We start from the raw sequence: 18,958 nt of genomic DNA on the forward strand, positions 1-18,958 counted from the left end.
TTAGCCATGTGTTTTCCATAGCAAACTTCTGCCAGTATAGATACCTGCAGGCAAAGATGTTTGTCTGTTTAACCCAATACAAGGGTGTCCTTGGGATTCTATACTCTGTAGGTATCCAAACAAAAGCGCTATCAAGAAGACAAATCAGCTTGCATTTCCAAAGACCTGTAGAGCTGATTCTAGATGAAATACTTTTTAGTTCTTCCTTGATGTTGCACAAAGAGATTCTAAACCAAGATTCACTGTTGTTTTTATATCTTGAGCTGTCAAGCTCTAATGAAATTAGGTGTCTTTATTGTAAAAGATCACTCTTCCAGCCGAGTTAGCCAGCCCTGTAACAAACACGACCAAGACAGAAAAAGGGAGAGACAAACAGGGTGGGGATTTTTTGTATGATTTTTTTCCAGTAATCTTTTCCCACTGGAAGAACAATATCTGGTTCTAAATCACTGTTGTTTTTTAGCTTAAATCCGAACTGGAACTTTCCAGGATGTGCATTCAGCGGTTCGCTTCTTCATAGTAAGCTCCGTTGTATACTGTAAAGGGATTGAGCAGTTTAACTGAATTATCTGTACCAGTGGGTGTCGGATGCTGTCTCTGTGGAATAAATGAATAAAAACCAAGCACCGAGACATTGAGAACAAAAATAAGTGCAAAAGTAAGGATAAATAAGCCACATTGTTCCAGTTTACTCGAGGGGTTTAGGCAACCTTTAAAAAATGAATCTCCAATAGGCTTTGTTGCTTACCGCTTGCTGTGACTATTCACTGTCTGGCACAAAAGCCTAGCTTCACACCACGAGAGATTTGCTTCATGGACCACAACTAAGCAAGATACAGCACCTCCTACTGGGGACTTTGTTATGTTTGCTGTTTAAATAATGACCTTTTTCTATTGTGCTTCCAGTTTTGCTTAGAGCAGTGTTCCTATAGTAGGGGGATGTAGTAATTGAATACAACATTGCTTTATTCAAAGCATTGATTTTTTTTTAACATACATTCTGCAAAAAGAAATACTGTGACCTTTCTATAATATTGACAAAACCTAGTCAAATAACTGTGGTTGCTTACGCTAGAGATGGCAGATCTCACATTGTATCGGCTATGTATGATAGACCGCTTCTATAGTAAGTATTTACCTTTGAAGGAGTTTTGTCTGTACAATGGGAATGATGCACCACCTTGACCTACAGGGAGATTAGTTGAATTCACTTTATAGACAGTGACATAGTTCCATATTGCTGTGAAAATGTTGCTCAACCATGTTTACTTAGACACTGTTCTACACGTTCTTCTATAGTTTAACCTTTTGTGCACTCTACTTCAGCAGAAAGTTGATACTATTTGTTTTCCCTCAGGCTGAAGTAGCTGGTGAACGTTTGCAATAAGGAAGCCGTGTTGCCTGTTGATCGTAGCAGCCTCTTGAGAGCCAGGAGAATTCAAAATCCAGCTCTGCCACTAAATTACATTGTAACCGAGCGCTAAATCATTTCAGTACCACAGTATGTGACTCCACCCCTACTGCAGAAATTAAAACACACCGTCCAGCATCTCGACTGGGCTATTCCTGGGTAAAAAATAACTGGTGATTCCAAATTATATATATAATTTGCCATTTGCCCCATAATGCCATTACACAAATACTAGTATTCTCGTTATAAGGTGGAACACAAATAGCACAGTCTCTCAACTATGGCTCTGGACTACAATGTTATAAAGGGGGTACTGTATGTGTTATTTATAAGACATCCCAATATCGCTGCTCTTCGGCTTTGATTGAAGACTTTGCTTTTGCTGCGCTTACAAACCAAACCAGCTGAGAAAGGTGTAAGTGTGTATTTTGCATTCAGCAAAGCTCTGTCGGTTTGTCTTTACCACAAGGCAAATGGGGTTTGCAAGTCAGGGCTACAATCTATCAAGCAGCCACTGTGACAGGTTTCTTTGACTTTATTTTAAGTGTAACACTTTACATTGTGTCTCTAATTCCCATGTATTTACATAGTAGTTACATAGTAAATCAATGTGTACTTACACATAATTACAGTGTTATTATACATAGTTTTAATGTTCATAATGTGTAAATCTTGCAAGGTACAACCCTAACCCTTTTCTGATACAATTGTGCATTTACATACATCATGTTAAAAGATGTACACATTAAGTACATTGTAACTATGCATAATAATGATGTAATTATATGCTATGCATGTTACATTGTAACATGTATATACTAAGTAACTACTGTGTAAATACACAGTAATTAGAGACACAATGTAAGGTGTTACCGTTTTAAGCCAGGCTGGGCCAGCATTTAGTCATGATAGCTTCAACCTTCAAAAGAGATACAGAAGAATGAATATCAGTAGCTGTCAACAGATCAAATTGACATGTTGTCTCCCAAAAAATAATCAATGGCTAAAACATATCACAAAGGTGCCAGAATGGATAACAGTGTCAGTCCATGACTCTTTCAAGACAAATCTGAATATAAATCAAAATATGACATTACCAGCAGCTACCCTGTACTCACACTTTCGTTAGATTAATTAATGACATGATGAGGAGTATAACTGTGCTAAATGAGTGTTGTAACTTGTGTGCTGTGTGCACGTAGTGAATATCAGTATATTGTAAATTCATTGTAACTACAGTACATGTATTTAATGCACCAGGATTTTGTCCAGGTGTCTAATATCAAGGACTAAAACTGTGTCATGAAACAAACATGATCCAAACAATCAGTGTTTAAGGAAATAAAAATAAAAAATGCATTCACCTTTTAAATGAAGACATCCCTTTAATAGTTTACCATAATAATTGTGCACAGTATTTTTGTGTGCTTACTTATATTCTGTACCATGTATTGACATTCTCCTGGGGCTTTTATACAATGCTTTTCTCACGGAATGTCACAATACCCTTTCAGGAATATCGGGGTACAATGCATTGATCTAAATGGTGATGAATCTCAATACTGCTGTCGTTTAAATAATAAATACGGGACCCAGCAGTACACTGAGAGACTCACATGCACAGTTAGATGTTTGATTTTCATAACCTTGGTATACAAAAAGTCCTGTATATCAATAGTGGCAGTTTTACTAAAGGTCCTCAACCTATTTAGATCCATAGAAAGTTGCTTAATAAGAATACTGCAACTCTTGACATTCAGAAACACAGAATCTGGAAATTATCCCCACGAGTGATTATATTTATTTTATAAATGTTATGCTGAGTTAACATTAATGAGTTAATGAGTTTTAATTCATATAAAAGTATTCATGCAACCCAAGACTTCCATGTTAGAACTGTATTGATATTTGATGAATATTTTGATGTGCATACAGTATTTCATACATGTGTTCATTTCACATTAAGTATTCCCGGTTCTACTATTTATAATGACTTGGTTCTGCTTCAACCATCTTATTCACACTTTATTGTTTTTATCCATTACCTGGTAGAAATATGCAGTACAGCATGTTTTAAATTCCCCAGTTCAGGTGCAGGCCTCATTAATTTGGGAATTATTCCATAAACAAGGAATCCTATATAAAACAAAGAGCTCACCAGCTACACCTTTCTCCAAGCAGAACTTTCACCCACAGGACTAGTTTAGTGTATTACCGATAGACACCTTGATTTGATGCTACCAGGATATGTAGGGGCACATGTGTTTGCTTTTATTGAAGCTTTTCTTTGCATTGCACATTGGAGGGGAAAACAGGGGAGTGCTGCACGCCGTTTGTTTTGAAATGAAGGTTAAATTTCACAAAATCCTATTACAGCACACAAAGACGCAGCTGTTTTAGTCTATGGTCCCTATTGTGGTCTTGCAAGAGAAAAGTCTGTCACTGGTACCTGCCAACAAGTAAAAAGTGAACTAAAGAATCTTCTTTCTAAGATCTTTTCAAGACCTTGGCATGCTTTTTAGACATGATGTCAATGTATAAACTGTGTTCATTGATTTTATATTAGCAATACATTATAGTAAACAGGCAGTGTTGACGAAAGTAGATTGTGTCTACTGTACATAAAGACACAACAAATGGCCTAAGCCACAGGGAGCACTATAGCAATACAGCAACTCATGTCTTTACTCTAAAGAAGTTCGTCTCTAATCCCCATTGCTGTGAAGTACCTTTCTTCCACAGGCATTTTGTTTTCCTTTAAAAGGAATAAAGAGCATATATATGTGCCCCACCAATTTTTCAAGCCAAGAGTCGGCCACTGTTTGTGTGGTTAAAAAAAAACAAAAATAATGGAAAATATTTCAGTTCTAATCTGCACCTCACTCATTTTACCAAGTAAAAAAAAAAAGTATTTTTAAAGGTAAAATGTTATGAATAATTAATCTCACTCTTTTTGAAATACCTCTAGGAACTGTTTTCTGTAATTCTTTGTCAAAAGTAATAACTGTCTGAAATTTACAGACATGGAAAAAAACATCCCTGCTGGTGGAGGAAGCATTTTGATGCCTACTTGATCCTCTGATCTTCATTCAATGCCTGGGGTCTCTGACAGATATACAAATAAATGATTTAGCAGCATTCCAGAACAACGATGGCTTTCTTTGACTTTCACTTTGGTTTCCTGGACACAACACTATGATAAGTTAACTGGAACACTTTTTGTGCTAAGGCTTGTTTTTGTTGTTGTTGTTTTTTTTGTTTTTTTCTGACAAAGTTTTCCGTATTTACATTCAAAGTACAGCTCGTTCCATCTCTGCTCAGAATAACCCTGTACAATATCTTCCTCTGAGAGCAACATGAATCACTGGGAAAACTCCTTCATTCCCTTTGAATTTCTGTGAAAATCCAGCTCTCTATCCTTAAGCCATTTATAGAGAAAATACAGAAAGATATAGAAATGTAGAGTTTCAGAAGTGATTTGAATTGATTTGCAGCTATACTGTCAGAGTTCTTTATTGAACACCATTCGCTTGGAAACATTCTTTTTTCTTTGCAAAGCCATTCCGTCAGCACTTTACAACTGAAGGTACTTAAAACATACCGAAGTAAAGGTAGAGCAAATCATTTAGCACATTTTCAATTTGTTTCTTTTTTTTTTGTGCTTTCTGCAATACTTGGTAAAATTCAACAATTTAAAAATGTACAACAAAAGTGGTAACGTCCACTTAAACACACCAAGTAATGTCCCAGTAATTTTTGTCATGGTACACCACTATTTTTAACTATTTGTAGCAAGCAGTATTCAAATTAATCCAAAATAGTTTCAAGTTACTTGACAGTACAGAATGTTCTCTATGCTAAAAACTGTATCTTCATCGGTGATATGTTCTGTCTATAACAGAAAGGTGTGCTATTTGCTTTTGTACGAATTGTATTCATTTATTCCAAGCTAGAAAGCATTTAGTATTCTTCAAAATGCCTGTGCACAGCAGTTGAAGATTATAACACCCATGGGGGCTATGATGGGAGACATAATCATAAATATTTTTACTATTAGACCCTGCTCTGAATCCAGGACTCTTCCTAGTCAAATTTACAAAATCATTACATGGAAATGCAACCTGTCAAAATGTAAGGTTGAATTCTCCCTGTGTGCATGTAAAAGGTTCTCTGCAGTTAGTTTTACCTGCAAAGTTCAAGCTGTGTGCTTTCTGAAATGCCAAAGGATATCTTTGCAGAAAGGTTAGGCATTGATAGCAGAACATAAACGGAATTATGGATTTATTTTTAAACAACATCAGCATTTTCCCAAAGTGACTCCAAAAGAAAACAGTCCAGCCCTGTCAACTCTAAACCCACCCCCAACCTTGATCCTAGGCTTAACCATAAGCCAGCAGGTCATTATCAATAATTCATATGGATGTCGTTCATTATGGGAAACCCTAACCTTAACCCTTACCAAAAACCCTAACCCTAACCTTACCCCAAACCTTGACCCAAGCCCCAACCATAACCCTAACCTTTACCCCAAACCTTAACTCAAACCCCAAAACCAACCCTAACCCAAATCAGACCCCAAACTTACACCAAAATGTAATTCTTATAACATTGCTTTAACCTTAAATTGTAGAAAGAAGCATTATTAAAGCGATTAATCTTGTTGGAAAAGCTTTTCAGTTTGTTATTGGACCATACTTCATCCAGAAAGCACAGATTCATGTTTGGATAAACCACATTCGATTAGAAAGGTCTTAGGAACAAACAGTTGTGAGGGGGTGTGGGAAAAATAAGCACAGGAATTACTTTTGGCGGATCCATTCGCAATTTTGTTTAATAACAGAGGCAAAGAAAATGAGGTCAGATGGCTGTCTGGTAGCCTCAGCTACATCCAACTCAAAGTAAGCAATGAGTATTTGGAGGCAATCGCAAACAAAACAGAACAACATTAATCCCAGCAAGTCATTAGTAATCAGCGCCCCAGGGTAAGGGCCAGAGTATATCAGTGTGTAGAGTGCAGGTTCTCACACAGCTGCCTCATATACCCCATATAAAACATATTGGAATGTCCCCAAAGTCTTTCTTACAGCAACACCCTTGCATATCTCACCCATGATTCATGTGCCTGTCTCATTAATATACATTAACTGTGTCACTAACTTTATGTGTTTGTCTTCAAAGCATAAACTTTATTGGTGCATTACGCCATAAAACAAACAGATGGGCTGTCTTAATGCTGTACTGCTTCCTTCTCTTACATGGAAGGAATGCTAAACTGTGTGCGGATGCTTCTGCGTTCCTAACAAGCAGTTGTTATCTGGTGTCATATGTGATTTGAAAAGCGAGCCTGATTTTGGAGTAGATTTACTTCTTGTCGTGATTGAGTGCAGGAGGTGTTACCATATCACTAGATATCAAGGTAGATTGCTATTCTGAACACATGGCATTTGTATAAGATGCTTGTTATACAGAGACCAGTATGTTTCCAGGGGGACAGTGGTTTACAAAATGGTGGGGTTAGGTTGTCAATTCAATTTCTTCCAATGGGTAGCTGTTACGCTGGAATCTGACAATGAAAACATCCCCTGGGTTTACTTGATCTCCAGTAACTGTTTATCTGAGCTCATGTGCAACTGTGCTGATTCATATATGGCTGCCTCTCAATGGGGGTCTTTATCCCTCCTCCACACCTGAAAGCACTCGCAGCCCTCCTGCCTGCATTTCTACCCATCAGAAAGAGTCGGAAAACATAGCACAATTAAGATCATTTTCTCCAACTTTGGCCAGTGGGTTGTCATGACACTTTCATACAAAGGGAAATGCTTTTTGTACTGCAGGCTCTCGCAGGGTATTCTGTTTAAGTGTTGAGTGCTATGGAAAGCAGATGCATGAATCCATTTTTAATAAAGGAGGCAGTGAGAGGGAACAAGACTTGCACCTTTTTGTTTTCTTAATTTCCATATTTATTTCAAAGCGAAATACAAATAGAAGTCTGTAACGGTGCTCTCTGCTACTATGTGGGAAGCCAGAGGCTGTTTATTCCATACTTCTGTACATTTATGCAACAAAAAAATGATACCTATAGCATCGGTGTGTGAGTTTCTTTTCTGTCAGCTTGGCATATACAACAAAACCCTGGACTGTGAACATGAACAGGTCATACAAAATTCATATTGACCTATAGGTTCTGTTCAGCATCGAAGTATGGGCGCAGGTAATTTTGCAAGTCCACCTTGTAACCAGGTCATCACTTCAAATCCCACCTCTGCCACTGACTGACTCGCTGTGTATGACCCTTGTGCTCCATCCTGCGGATGAGATGTTAAATTAATGTTCTATTGTAAGTGACTCTGCATATAATGCACAGTTCACAGCCTACCTTTGTAAAGCGCTTTGTGACGGTGGTTCACTATGAAAGGTGCTATATAAAAATAAAGACATTATCATTCTATAATATATTATATTATAACAAACATGCTTATAAATCCAGATTCACTCTCAGTCCTAATGTGCACAATGATATAAAAAAAAGTGTTAATGTAAAAGTAAACCAGTATATTTCCACTTACATTTAGAGGCCAGTAAGCACTCTGACAGTCGTATATTGCAGTTGTCTAACAGATACCATTATAAATTTGGATTCGTTCTCAGTCCTTATATTGTGACATTCTCCCCAATTTTATCAAATAAAAAAATACATGTGGTGTGTCTCCAGTGGTGTGTCAGCTTTTCTCCCATACCCTGAATTCCCTGCAACACAGTGCACTATATGATCCGTTGCATCAAGCAGTGATGTTTCTGAATTTCAAAGTTGTGACAGTTATCTAGTTGTTCCCATGTACCGCCCCGGGGACAAAAGAATGTCTGTATTCACAGAGTGGGTTCCAATGGTAATGAGTTGAGCTTCCAACGGCAATGTCAGAAACACATTCTCCAGTCAGAGGCTCCTTGTCAGGTGGCACTGTTTTCTTCTCACTCTCCAGAGAGTTGCAGACAGCTTCAAGGATCACTTCCCTGATCTCAGCTGGCCTCCGTCTTGTTTTATAGCTTCGTCAACTATTGTTTGGGGGGGGCGAGGGGGTCAAGAGGTTGAACAATCAATTACTTCAGCAATTGGTCTTGCTGCATGTTTGTTTGTTGTTTGCTTTGAATCTTCCTGTGAAAGTTTAGAGTGCTGAGTTTCCTGCTTTTGTGAAATTATTATTTGTAAATGGATTAACAAGGTGCTGCTGAATCAATAACCTAAGAGTAATAGAACAGCAAGTGGTTTGACTTTGATTGTGCTGTTTCCATTAAGAAGAACACATGGTAGATGTTTAAAGCAGAGGTGTCTTTTTTATATAGATATTCAATTGCAAAAAAAAAAAGTAAAAATCTAGCATATAGGAGTATAATTAAATAATACTTTATATGTGCAATGTATACTCTAAACATATTATTATATAAGTTATACTACTCAAGCTCTCTTAAGTGCATCGACACTGTAGACAACTTGATTTTGTTACTGGCCTTTTTCCAAAAGGTCCCAGATACCAGTGGAACCCCACACTGCATTGGTATGAATCTGGCAGTCAGAGCACTGACAGGCTGCAATATGTGTTAACTATTGCCACTAGGGAAGGCCCTTGAGGGCATGCAACTCATATCAGTTCTTGTGAGCCCCAAGCAATCTTTCTGTGATATGGAGTTTGCGATTCAAATTAAAAACTTCTGGTGCTTAAACTTCCTGGACTTTTGATGGCAATTTGTTCCTCTGTTGATGGAATTATCCTTCAAGGCTGAGTGGTTCTAATTGCCCATCATATCAGTCTCTTGACAAATGGTGCCCTCAAGCATAGTGGCACTAATAATCGTTCAATTAAATGTGTTCAACATTAATAAATGACCACACTTATTATTATGCCTCCTATGTAACAAATACACAATTGCTTTTTAATTTAAACAAATATCATGTTTACTCCAACGAAAAGCAATGCAGCTATTAATGGTATAATAAAACAAGCAACTGTAATTAATACTAATTATATGTAACTGATCTGCAACATAATGAATGCATTGATTCAATGTGTCAAGGCCATTTGGAAAGGTAATTATGCCAGTATGCAGTAGTTTTTCATTGTTCCTTTTACATTATTCACAGCAAATAGCATGTGTTCTTTTTCCATCAACACCCAAACATAAATTTGTGTTTGTGGTTTGGGTTTTGAATGCTGAGTTGCATGCATGGCTTTGTTACACTGTGTCCAAATACAGATAATTGCTATAAGTAAAATTGTACATTCCTGTAACACTTTACATTGTTTCTCTAATTACTGTGTGTTTGCATAGTAGTTACTTCATGAATAACCCTAACCTTAACTCTAAACCTTAAAAGATTTACACTTTGAGTACACTGTAACTAAGCATAATAACATTGTAATTATGTGTAGTTACACATGTATTTATGAAGTAACTACTATGTAAATACAGAGTAATCAGAGACAATCAATGAAAATTGTGTTATTATATTCCCGATGTTACCTGTTTATTAGCTGTATTTTAATTCACAAAGCAGGAAACAATTGCTATTTTTTTTCTTTTTATAGAAATATAAAGTAACACTCGTTTTTGATTGGACCAAGAGTCTTGGGCCTCGGCCAACATTTTGAATTATTTACAAATCTACATTTGAGTTTCCACATTTTATTTATTTTCTCTTGTTTTGCCATTACTGCAAAAAAAAGGATTTATTACAAATCAAGCTCCTTTTCACCTTGTCCTGTTTGCAATAATTATAATCTTTGTATGGTGCCTTTCATAGCGGACCACCATCACAAAGCACTTTACATGATACAAGACTAGGGTGTGTGAACAATGCATCAGCTGCAGAGTCACTTACAATAACATCTCACCTGAAGAATGGAGCACAAGGAGGTTCAATGACTTTCTCAGGGTCACACAGTGAGTCAGTGGCTGAGCTAGTGGCTGAGCTAGGATTTGAACTAGGGACCTGCTGGTTACAAACCTGTTTTTTTAAACGCTGGACCACACAGCCTCCAATAACATTTTCTGTGGAGACAGTTTGACTAAGCAGACATAATAATGAAACTCAACTCATGTCATGCAGCTGCTTGATAATGCTTTCTGTTGTACTCTCTCATCTCTCACAAGGTTGGTCTGCTAGTTTATCACACTGATGCAGAATTTCATCCAAAATCAGACGATCTGCTATTCACGAGGAAGCACATAAACAAGTACAAAGTATAGGTGTAAATCACTCAAACACCTAATAAATCAACATAAACATCAAATCAAAAACTCTTGACTTTAGCCGCCTTTAATCTAGTATTTTAGATATGATGCTTTTTAAAATAAGGTTGATTGATATTAAATTATGTCTTTAACAGTTTGAAAATGATATATTTGACACAATACAAACTGTATTGTGTGAAATTAGCCAAACACCTCAAGGCATAACATGCAATGCCTGTTCCAGGTGCATTACTCACCCTTGTATTGTGTACAGAAGCTTTTACTTCTTCACTTTTTCTTTAAGCATTATTGCAGGAAAGAAAAAAAAATGCTTTACTATTATAATCCTTTGACCCACCAACCTTAACTACTATTGGGTTTTAAATTATCCATAATTTAGTACTCCAAAATGGTTGGTGCATCTTCAATATACAGACGCAATGAGGATATATATATATATATATCATATATAAATATATATATATATATTATATATTATATAGATATATATCTCTTATATATATATATATATATATATATTTAATATCCTAATATATCACCGTGTTCATTACATACAGTGCCTTTGCAATTTTTATTTTAGGCTCAATAGATCTAATGGAGCTTGTATTGATTGTCTGCGCCCAAATCATCACATTAAATGGCAGCGCAGAAGCTGGAGAGAGAAGTATAATTATGAAACACAGACTTATGAAGATGTTTTTTTTTTACTATTTTGTGGTTCCCAATTGAAGCTAGACGGATGTGTGCTATTGCCTTTCTCTATAGACTCTTTAAATTAATGTAATAAATAGGGAAGTTACGATGTATCAGGAATTACGTGAAGCCATTAAAGCCCTTTTATTGGAGTTATACTTGAATGAATGAATTACATATAAGATGTTGCTCATTATTTCGTGGATATTAAATATTCTTTCATGGATATTCAAATTTGAAGGGTCTCTAGCCCTCTTTTTTATGTGTTAGTAAAACTGTACGTATGAAGCAGAATTAAAGGTCATCTTTTAAGATGACATGAATAAAAGATAATAATGAAAATAAATCTCTTGTGCAGTACAGCAAGGTAAGGATATCAGAGTTAAGGGAATTCTTTTCTCTTTGCCTGGGTATGCATTTCTGTCCATGGGTGCTATTGGCAAATCTTTTTTTTTTTTGTAGCTCAGCCTTGGGAGCTAAGCAATTGAAGAAAAAAAGGGGTCTCAAATTTGTGCATCATTTCTGCTTTGAGTGTTTGTGAGCATCAATGCAGTCATTAAAATAGTCAAGTTATATACCAGCCCTCCAGAGACTTGGCTTCGATTAAAGAACAGGAAACACAATTAAAAGAGAGCAGAAAGATTCCCCAGCATTTGGACTGGTCTTTTTTATCGGTTCCAAGCCAAAGGCTGTAATTATACAGCCTTTGTAAGTGAAATGCAGGTCTCGCTGGGGTAGCCTTGTAATAGCATCCCTGCCCAATCTATCACTTTGATAAAGTTGCCAGTGGGAAACCAGAACTCAATACAGTCCCACTAAAAAGCCTGGCTATATCTTTTGGTTGTGATGCGGTGTTCCACGTACTCCTAAATCAAGTCTAATGGTGTCTGCCTCTGTCTTTGCCCCTTTATCTTTTATTGGTGACTTTTGACGGCCACAGATAATGACTCATAATTCAGCCTCCAGCAAGTTGAAAATCAACCTACATTCATACAGACACTGCTGACAGCTGGACCAAGCAGCCTGTAAAGAGAACGGATTGATGGTTCTTACTGGCAATAATGCAACTGCAAACTTTTTTTTTCTACCATCGCTTTCTAAATGAATACAACCCAAAGGAAATATTATTTAATGTAAGTCTGATTGAACATAAAGATATTTGAAATGTATTTGTAAACAACTGCCTCACAGAAGCGGGGAAGAAAATGCCATAAAGGTAGAATGGAAATCAAAGTGGCTTTATCTAAAATGATATGACAAGTAAAATCTCTTTAACATTCATTTTTATTGGGCTTCCAAATCCTATTATCCTGTGATGATTTTTCTTTTTAAATGAACCTCACAAAAGACCATACTGATTGATTGAAGCCAGACTCAGGAAAAAAAGACCAAAGCATTTGTCATATAATAAAAAAGTTAACCCATGGTACCATTATTTAGTTTATTGTAACCGTGGTTTAAAAACTGTAATAATTGCAAAACGCCAATTGCTATGAAAGTTGGGTAACACTTTACATTGTGTCTCTAATTAGTATGTGTTTACCTAGTAGTTGCCCAGTAAATACAAGTATCCTTACACATAATTACAATGTTATTATACATAGTTACAATGAACTTTATGTGTACAATTGTATGCATGCTACAACTCTTATCCTAACCCTAAACCTAACCCTCACCCTCCTAACCCTAACTCTTTTCTGATACAATTGTGTACTTACATATATCATGCAAAAATATATACGTTAAGTACATTGTAATAATGTTTAAATGCACATGTATTTACTATGTAACTACTATGTGAGTGCATAGTAATTAGAGACACAATATAAAGTGTTACTGGAAGTCGTAACTTGGAACATAGTTCTGACTGTATAACATAGTTTCTATGTTTTTGATTTCATTTGTATACTGTATATGACGCATACTATTTAAAACAGTAACAGGGTCAGTTTAAAATGTGTCATGCCACGCAGTAGTGCCACATGTCTGTAGTTATCAAGATCAAGCCTTTCTTTCACTCCAGTTGCTGGCTGCTCTCCAACCTTTCTCCCCATCCAGTTTCTTCATCAGGATGGAACATAGAAAGCTATTAGCTTCTGCACTTCTGTGATTCTGTGACACACATTTTCAAGGACCTGGAATAGAAGCCACAGAATCAGGAAACTCATTAAGTACAGATTGACATAAAGGTTGTCTCAGTGACAACAGGAACATAGAAATGTTGGCTTCAGCCTGGGCTACTTGTTAACAATGCAAGGGCAATACAAAAGATTTTTTTTTTTTTTTTTTTTTTTTGTAAAAACGTCTTCATAAAAATGTTATCTGCTGGTTACAGACACTGCATTATGATGCTAATCAATTTAATTGCTAATCAATTAAAAAAAAAAAATATATATATATATATATATATATATATATATATATATATATATATATATATATATATATATATATATACACACAGTAAAAAGCAAGCTGAAAGTTTTACTTCGAGATATTTATGTATGAATTTCCATAGAGGAGCAATAAACAAGAATCACTTAGGAAGACTGAGCAAATTCTATTTCTAAATTTGAAGCTCTTTACCTCCTTCACTGCTACCATGATGGACTGAGTCTGTCCCAGGTGCTAGATGGGATAAGAATAATCCTGTTAGGAAGACTGAGCAAATTCTATTTCTAAATTTGAAAGCTCTTTTACCTCCTTCACTGCTACCATGATGGACTGAGTCTGTCCCAGGTGCTAGATGGATAAGAATAATCACTCTGTTAAAAAAAATAAAAAAAATAATAATCTAACAAAGAAAAAAAAAACGTTTTTTACTTCAAATTGCTAAATGATGCAAACCACATGTAGTAAACTACATCTCCCCCATAGATAGGATTTATATATAAGCTAGATGAACTGAACCATCTGTTCTTGGGTCATGTGACCACAGGGTTAGTTTCTCCAATTGAAAGAAACAATATAACATATGGTTTTCTATACCTGATTAGCTTTAATCAGGTAAAACACAGCATTTAAGTGGTTGAGCTTCATTCCTGATAGATCTTATATCAAGGGTTACACAGAATAGAATGAAGAACAAAACTGCCTTCTAATCATTCTTAAAGAAGGAAAGATCACAGTCTATTAAAAGCTTCGCTTCGCAGCAGGGAGATGGATGGTACATATGGTTCATGCCTGCAGAAGATTGTTGTACAGTTTTGTGTCTGATTAAAAGTTTATTGTGCAGTTTCAGATTCATGGAAGTGTGAACCCCCATCCCCCCAGAGCAGAATAGCTTTGTGCATTTCTCTTTGAAATTACCTGTTCTGCAGCATGCTCTTCTATGGCTTATGGCTTCCTTTAATTAGCTACTTTTTAGATATTTATGCACCATTTTTTTTTTTTCATTGCTGTTGGCGACACTACAGACATTTTGGTAACACTTTGCATTAAGTGTCTCTAATTACTGTGTATTTACATAGTAGTTACTTAGTAAATACATATGTACTTGCACATAATTACAAGGTTATTATGCATAATTACAAAGTACTTAACATGTACACCTTTTTGCACGATATATGTAAGTACACACAATTGTATCAGAAAAGGGTTAGGGTTAGGGTTAGATTTAGAGTTAGGGTTAGTGTTAAGATTAGGTTTAGACTTACGATAAGGGTTCAATCATGCACACAGATTACGTACATTGTAATTATGCATAATAACATTGCATGTATGTGTAAGTACAAACACACACATTATATATAAGCCAAATTATATATATATATATGAAAACATATATATATATATATATATATATATATATATATATATATATATATATATATATATAATACATTCTATATGATGCTACAATGACTATATAACATCAGGTCACCTATAATGATGTAAATCCAATTCCAGAGTGTAAAAGCATGATTAGGTGAGAAGTGAACTTACATGAAACGCCAATGGTGTTATCCCACATCACACAAAAACAATATCTATTACATCCCATTAATTTATGACACATTTGTAATGCAATAACACCTGTAGTTGTAGTTAACACATCATATTTAACTTTATTTCCTATCTCAAGCATTTTTTTAACCTTTATTTGTTTACAGGAATAGTTTAAGTATATACCTGGGCATCCAAATATGCCTGACAGTAAGACCATATTAAATTCAAATGTTTAAATATGCTATATAAAACACTAATAATAAATAAAAAGAAATAAAGAAATAAAGAATACTGAGCAAACAAACAAAAAAGATAAGCCAAAGGTCAGGTCGGTGTTGAGTCATTTGCTTGACACATTTGTTACTTTTATCTTGTTATCAATATTACAAAAAGAACTGTCAATAAGAAATGAAAATGTTCCGTCTTGTGTAATGATGTGTGAAGAGTGTGAAGTCATAAATCATCTTGCAGGATGACCAGACTAAATGGGATAAAAGCTCATTGTTCTCATGGCTGCGTCATTTAAGGCCAGGTAAAAAGATTGAGAAGCTTTCAGGAAAGAACGAAACCTGGGCTCTAATGTGTTTTACTGTAGAGCTCAGCCAACATTAATGCAAAGTGAAAATTAGTTATTGATACGGTTTCCAGTATTGCCATCTTGTGTTGCCACTTTCTGCAGCGTATTCAAGTACAAAAGAAAAAATAATTGAATAAAGGATGTTCATAAAAACCTGTGTTTTTGTAGAATTAGCTCTGAAGTGCTTAAAAGCAATTTACAGGTCTATAGGCATTTACCAAATTGACTTCACATGCACTTTAGAAGAATATTGCTAGAAAGTCTGATAGTCTGATATTGCCTACAGTAATATTCCTCTTTATAAACAGTACTGTAAATCAAAGTGACATTGCAAAAGATTTAGGAAACATTATATGGATGTGTGTATAAGTCAAACCTTTATATAAGTAAGAATTGGGAAAGATGGAGAAGAAGTTGGCTCATCCTAGAGTAATATTAGTCTTGAATATACACAAACAAATATTCAAAGGTTATGCAAATCAGTAGTAGGTGGTCCTTGTATCTTTTGAAGTTAATGCAGGGAATCTCTAGGGTTCAGGTTTATTTGAGGTATAGATGACAGAAGCCAAGGTAAAAGTGAATTGATTAAATAGCACATGTAAAGAGAATTGTTGCAATATCACAAACACTTTGAGGGAATTTGGTCTGTCTGCTTTGTTGCTGCGTATATTTTGAAAACCTAATACAAATCATGAATTATGATCCCTAAAGTATAACAGGAAAACAATCACATCTGAGAACTTGAGGCAAGAAATAAGAAATGCTGCAGACCACAACTGACTTAAAATGAGCACACACGTGTCACAGAGGTTATTATTAATGATTGAAATAAACAGAAAACGCAGCGATTGTGAAGGACCGTTCTCTCGAGAGAAGAAAATCATTTGGCTGCACATTTGTTTAAGAATCGATTAACACTCATCTACAGAATAAACAGGTGATTCAAGATGATTGTGATTATTAAGGCATAACAATTGATTACAATACCATTTTAATCACACACTGCCAATGTATGTTTTGTTTTTATTAAATCACATGAAACAGTCACACCCGTCAGTACCAATACTTACCGATCGCTGCTCTGTAAATCATGCTTTCTAAACTGAGAAAAAGTGTTTGCAATCCCTGTTATTATGTATAATTAGCATGCTCTTGTTCTGTATGTGCCATACATATAGCTTGGAGAGGTTTAATACAAACGAAGCTACAAATCTACAGGAGACAGCATGCACATGAACTGCTGGTTTCAATTGTCCTTTAAAAACACATTTCTAGGAGTATTATCTATTTCAAAGCAGTCCGAATGAGCTACGTGTTCATTATAAAAGTGACGCAGGCTGCTTCACCCATCAATGAATGAAACTAAATAAAAAAGCAAAAGAAATGTTAATAAAGAATACACCAATGCTGTCTTATATGTGTCTTGATATGCAATGAAATGATGCAATGATTGCCAAGATTCTGCAAGTACATACGATGTTGTAGCCAACACGTCAAATCTCTAAAAGTTAAAAGCAAAGCGTATTAAAAAAAACAAAACATAATTGTTAATGGCATAGACAAGCCCAGATCAACAGAGTGGCAGCTTAGAACCCAGATTGCTGTGCCTATGCATCATGCAAGTTATCCTCTCTAATAGCAGCCTACTGTCATTTTCACTGTTTGCCGCGCAGACAATAAGAACAATTTCAGTGCAGTTTCCCTTTCAAATCACAAGTGACCTCCCACTTCTGTTCATTGACTCATCTCCGGCACCATCAATCAGATGTGTATCCAATAACTGAACGTTATAAATAACAAGAGTTATTTTATCTGCACAGTAGGAAGGAGTCCTCTAATGATAACATCCATAATATATGGTTATAAAAGATCCTGTAATTTTCATTGTAGTAATCATAATTTAATGCCTGAATGACAGCAGGAATTCGATATAAATCCTTGCTTATTTGCACTGGCATTATTCTGTTGAGACTCATAACATTTTATGATGCATATGTGGACCTGTATGCCAATACTGACGAATTGCAATATAACAAGTCAAGAATTTGAACATTCCTAGCTTGTTAGTTTGATGGAAAATGACATAATGCTTTATGTAAAAGCAAGTTAAAAATATCTATAAAATGTATAAAGTATAGATAAAAGTAAAATAAACCTGTTTTTATATTTAACTGCTCATGACTACCCTAGAGCTGTACTGTACCACATTACAAAATGCAAGTTTATCAGAAATTACACACCTTGTGCTTTTCCATCACCGTATTACAAAAACAGGCAAATTCCACATCTCACATCTTAATCTTTAACCCTTTCTGAACATCTCCTCAGATAGTTTATGCACTTATCGAGCCATCCACCTGCTATTTAGAAAAGACAAGAAAGACTAAAACATTGCCAAGAACAGGCTTCTTGTGTATCCAGATATAGTCTACTTAATTCAGACCCATGCCCTCAAGTCAAATATTTTGTGATGGATCTCCACTTGTGAAAGGAGCAGCACTGGCAGCACTTCATAGCTAAGCCTTTTATCAGCTCGACGGTCAGGTACTGCATGGCTTGGCATAATGTTGCTTTTTTCAGTGTGAGATCGGCTTTGGGTGACGCATGTGGTTTTTCTAATCTATAAAACCCAAAAAGTAGTCAATACAGCTGTGTTATTTATTCATTTATTTATCCCAGGAATAGTTCCTAGCTCTGAACAATGTTTTATTCCCAGTGAGTTCCTGGACAAGAGGCGGTAACACTTTACATTGTGTCTCTAATAACTGTGTATTTACATAGTCGTTACTTAGTACATACGTGTGTACTTAAAAATCATTACAATGTTATATTGCATAGTTACAAATGTATTTAATCTGTAAATCTCTTTGCATGATTGTATCAGTAAAAAGGGTTAAGGTTAAGATTATAGCATGCCTTAATGTTTACACATTAAGTACATTGTAACTATGCATAATAGCATTGTAACTATGTGTAAATACACATGTATTTACTAAGTAACTACTGTGTAAATACACATTCATTAGAGACACGATGTAAAGCGTTACCCAAGAGGCAGCACATAACAAGGGTTCCAAGTG

This window comes from Polyodon spathula, chromosome 20 (assembly GCF_017654505.1).
Source record: "Polyodon spathula isolate WHYD16114869_AA chromosome 20, ASM1765450v1, whole genome shotgun sequence".
NCBI lineage: Eukaryota > Metazoa > Chordata > Actinopteri > Acipenseriformes > Polyodontidae > Polyodon > Polyodon spathula.